Below are 5,455 nucleotides of genomic sequence, written 5' to 3'. Positions count from 1 at the left end.
GGCAGGGGGCTGGACTCGATGATCTCCCGAGGGCCCTTCCAGCCCTAATGTCTATGAAATTTTGCCCACAGCGCTAAAAGGTTGAGTAGCACTAGTCTAGTAGACTAATGCTATCTACAGACTCAGAGCCCACGACCAATACACAACTCAACAATACACAAACCTTCTCTATAGATCAACATAGAGCAGTTACTAAGTATTACTCCACAACATGCCAAAAGTTGTAAAATAGGACTTATGCATTCTCTACAACCAGGTCTTTTCCCCAAATGTGGCATTTCTGCTGAATTTTAGTTTTTATAGCCCACAGAGAGATAAAGGGGTTAGAATCTCAATGCACAAACTAAGAGGAACTGAACCAATTTATTCAAATGGTATTGCCTTCCAAATCTAAAATGCCATGTCTTCTGAAACACAGCTGTCTGATGGGAGGTCCTCAGAAATCTGTCTATTTTGAACTGATTAGCTGCCTTGGATCTATCAGAGAATGAGAGGTGTACTAGGTTTTGTGAAATACTTTGTTTGTGTAAGGAAGCCTTAAGAGGAAGGTAAGGTAGTTCTGTGGACTCAAATAACTTCAAAAACGGAAAGGTCTGATAACTCAGCTGGAAATTTTGAATTGTATGATATTGCTCATTTTTATATAGATATGGGTTTATTCCTATTAGAGAGCTCCATTTAAGCTTTGTGTACATCAATGCATATAATTTGCTGCATGTGGTTATTCCATAAATGCCCCAAGCAATTCCTGACAAGCTTTCCCTGGAAAACATACTGAAAGTGCTCTAGAAAAATGATCTCCTAATAATCTACTAGCTACCAGTACCCTTTAAGCGAAAAAATGTGAATGATGCAATTCCTCCAATGTCATGTTTGGTTCATAGACTAAAATACTTCTATGTATAAACACTTAAGAAATGTGTCTGAAGCAAAAAAAATAATTCATTAGGATTTCTTACTAACCAAATGAACAGCTGTCAGAACTTGAGCTCAGAATTTAGTCCCTTTAGAATAGTTTAAGAATGGTAACAGCTGGAATACCTAATTCCTACTCTTTGCTACACTACAATTGCTTTGGATGAGCTTATTATCATCAGCCTGGTTGATATTAGGCCAAATAGTACAATAAAATGTAACAGGAAGTGGGCTAAGCCCCTGTCCTTTAATCAGCCTCATTTTAATTGAGTTACATTTAGTACATATCTACTGCCACAGGACAGATTATCTGAGTTTCATACAAGTGCTTCATCTCACAAAAGACCTTTGTTTTGAATCACATTTCTGATTTCTTTCCTCCCTCCTGTCCTACAGCTACTTTTACTGACAATACTTCATGTGCCAATATGCGGGTCAATCCACATGCCAGCTATGTTGTGAAAGAACTGCAATCACCATGAATCACATCTGTGCTCACTATATACATCTCCATATCTCGTAAGACTCCACAAGTAAGGCACAGCCCCACTACGCAATTGACTTGGGTTTAATTCGGGTCCACTGGTTAAATTCCCTTAATCAGAGAGCCATTACTTTATACCACAAGCAGCACCAAAAGCAGTTATACAACCAGGGCAAAATTTCACTCATAAAATACTAAAGAGTCATATTTATCCTAACCTGGACTCAAACAGCAAGTTTTCTATAACACACAACTGACTTCCTCAGTGAAATCCAGAACATCAACCACCTCCCCAAAAAGGCATACTTGTAACCATGGATGTCACCAGCCTGTACACATCCCACACGATGAAGGCTCAGCTGCTTGCCTGAAAATGCCAACAAGACCACAAACCACCCTAGATTTGCAACAACATGTTGTACAAATCCATTTGACCCTTATCCACAGCAACTTCACTTTCAACAATTGACAATTCCCCTAAACCACAGGCATAACTATAGGCTCAAGGATAGCCCCTCAATATACCAACCTCGTTGTTAGCCACCTGGAGAAGAAATTTCTAGAAAACTGCATCATCAAACCTGCACTCTACCTGGAATACAGTGATTACATTTAAATCATCTGTCCTTAATACGTAGTCTCATTTACTGGCCTCTGCCACAGGTTTAACACTTAATCAAGTTTTCTTTGGACTATTCCTAAACTAACATCAAGATACCATGATCCACATCCAGGATAGCACCCTACAAATGACCATATACAAAAAACCCTCACCATACTTACATCCACAAAACCAGCAATGAGCTAAAACACACCAAAAACCTGTATTCTACAGTATATATATTTAGCTATGCTGTTTGGCATCTTGTTTCAGCCATCTTAAGGCAATGTCATAACCAATGTTATTGGTTCAATAAGCTTGAACGCCACCAGGTAGCATTGTAAATGGACGCAAGTCAGCAATGTCGGACATGTCTTGAACTAGTCCACAAGGGCATTTGTTGTCATTGTGAAGGCCCTCATTGGTATAGATTTGAGGAACAGTGTTGAAAATGCTTGAGAAGAGCCCAATAAAAGAGTGGCCACTTAAATCCTGATTCATAGATTTCATAGACATTAGGTCTGGAAGGGACCTCTGAATATCTTCAAGTCTAGCCCCCTGCCGCAGGAGCAGGAAGTCAGCAGGGGTTGTAGGATCCCAGCAAGATAAACATCCAAGTTTCTCTTGAAGGCGTTCAAAGTAGGTGCTTGAACCACCTCCGGCAGCAGTCTATTCCAGACCTTGGGGGCTTGGACAGTAAAGAAGGTCTTTCTTATGTCCAGCCTGAAATGGTCATGGAGAAGTTTGAGACTGTTTGACCTTGTCATCACTTGGGGCACTCTGGTAAACAGACATTCTCCCAGATCCTGGTGAGCACCCCTTATAAATTTATACACAGCCACCACATCACCCCTGAGCCTGCGCTTTTCCAGTTTGAAGAGTCCTATAGCTCTCAGCCTCTCATCATAAGGTCTGTTTTCCTGACCTCTGATCATATGCCTGGCTGTCCTCTGAACTTTCTTAAACTTCTCCACATCCTTTTAGAATTGTGGAGACCAAAACTGGATGCAGTACTCCAGCTGCAACCTTACCAAGGCCAAGTACAACAGGAGAATGATGTCCTGGGATTTGCTTGAGAAGCATCTATGGATGCAAGCCAGCATTTTGGCTTTACTAACTGCAGCATCGCATTGCAAGCTCATGTTCATCTTGTGGTCAATCATGACCCCCAAGCCCCTTTCGTCCATAGTGCTAGCTGGCATAGCACTGCCAAGCCTATAAGGATGCTGCAGGTTTTTCCTCCCAAGGTGGAGAACCTTGCATTTTTCAGTGTTAAACACCATCAGGTTCTCATCCACCCATTTCCTGAGCCTGTCAAGGTCAGCCTGGATTGCCCTCTTGTCCTCAGGTGTAGATGCTTTACCCCAAAGTTTGGTGTCATCAGTGAACTTGGCCAATCCGCTTCTGATATTGATGTCCACATCATTACTATACATAATAGTATAGGCCCAAGGACAGAGCCTTGAGGGACCCCACTGGTCACAGTGCACAACAATGATTGACTTCCATCAACCACCACCCTCTGGGTCCAACCACGGAGCCAAATCCCCAGCCAGCGGACCATGGTGAAGCTGAGGTCGCAGTTGGCCAGTTTTGCCTAGAGGTTATCATGGGATATCAGATTGAGGGCTTTTTTGAAGTCAAGATATATGACATCAATCTCTTCTCCCTTGCCCAGGTGATAGGTCACCTGGTCGTAAAAGGAAATAAGATGGGTCAAGCAAGATCTACTCGCAACAAACCCGTGCTGGCTATCCCTCAGGATGTTGCCATCAGCCGATCAGTTAAGAATGGTCTTTTTGATAAACTTTTCTAAGCCCTTCCCCAGGATAGAAATCAGGCTGATGGGCCTGTAGTTTGCCAGATCCACTTTCCTCCCTTTCTTGAAGATAGCCACCACTCTGGCCTTCTTCCAATCTTCAGGCACTTCACCAAAGCACCAGGAGTTCTCGAAGATCCATGCCAGGGGCTGAGCTATGATGCTTGCTAGCTCCCTGAGTACTCCCGGGGTGTAAACTGTCAGGGCCAGCTGACTTGAAGGTATCCAGCCCATCAAGGTGTTCCTTCACAAGTTCAGCATTGATGGAGGGTAAGGAATCTACCTCACCCAGGTCTTCTTATCTCATAATGGGCAGGGGCGTCCCTTGGGACTGGTGAAAAACTGACACAAAGTACCCATTTAGCAAAGTGGCTTTTTCCTGGTTGACTGACTGTAGGGTCAGTGATTGACTGTAGGCGTGATTGATTGGTGTTTGTACTGACCATTTTTCATGCCATTGAGTAAGCAAAGAAAAGGCAAAGGGTTTTGAGAAGGTGAACCATATTGAGCATCTTGAGAAGAGCTGAGCTATTGGTGGGCAGAATATGTTCCAGTGCCCTGGCAGCATAAGATTATCCTGGACTTTGGCTAGCAAGTTTACTTCAGCATTTATGTGGTAGAAATGAAGGGGAGCAATGTTACTGAGTAATAGTAACTGAGACGGGGGGTTTCCCTGGGCCATATCTCCAAGTGGCCCGCCCACCTATCTTGGGCAGTCTGCTCTGACTTGCCTGCCATGACTTGAATGTTCATGTAATTTCTTAAGTGGGAAGCTGCCCTTACACTACCCCAAAGCAAAGGGATGCTATCCACAGCTCCAGCCTTCCTGCACCATGGCCCATGCCTTGCAGATATTTGTCCAGCTAGTTGGCACTGGGACCCAAGCTCCCAACTCTCACATGAGACTCTCACTCCTCACTAGAGCTTGTGGTCCCTGCTCCCTCACACTGAGTTCTCTCACTCTGAGTAATTCTGCCCTCTCACCAGGGCCACTCATCTCACATCCCCCTAAACCAGACCACTTTTCACTCAGCCCCCTCACCGGGACCACTCCTCATGCTCAGTCCCCTCACTAGGACCCCTATTCTCACTGGAGCTGTGCTCAGCTTGAGAGGCGGACCGTTTAAAGTGGTAGTGAGTTCATGATTAGAATTGGCATTATGCAGATGGAAAACACTTGAGACAGTCTTTGAAATATTTGGTTTGAGGTGCCATTTTAGGCAGTACTCTGACATCAGGCTCATCTCTGTCTCATATTCTACAGTCAGACTCTCAGATACCACCACACCTCTTATGACAAGAATTTTTGTGACACCCATCTTGCCAACATGAAATGTGCCTTTATACCAGAAGGACACGCCAGTAAATAAATAGGCACCTAAACATCTGGTTCTGGGCACCAGTTCTGGGCACCACACTTCAAGAGGGATGTGGGCAACATGGAGAGGGTCCAGAGGAGGGCCACTTGCATGATCAGGGGGCAGCAGGGCAAGCCCCCTGATCATGCAAGCCCATGGTATCTTGATGTTAGCCCTATGAAGAGAGGCTAAGGGACCTGAACCTGTTCAGCCTCCACAAGAGAAGGCTGAGGGGGGATCTAGTGGCCTTTTACAAACTAGTCAGAGGGGACCAACAG

The sequence above is a fragment of the Crocodylus porosus genome, unplaced genomic scaffold (assembly GCF_001723895.1).
Source record: "Crocodylus porosus isolate Cpor-Errol unplaced genomic scaffold, CroPor_comp1, whole genome shotgun sequence".
Lineage (NCBI taxonomy): Eukaryota > Metazoa > Chordata > Crocodylia > Crocodylidae > Crocodylus > Crocodylus porosus.
This window is presented reverse-complemented; position numbering follows the sequence as displayed.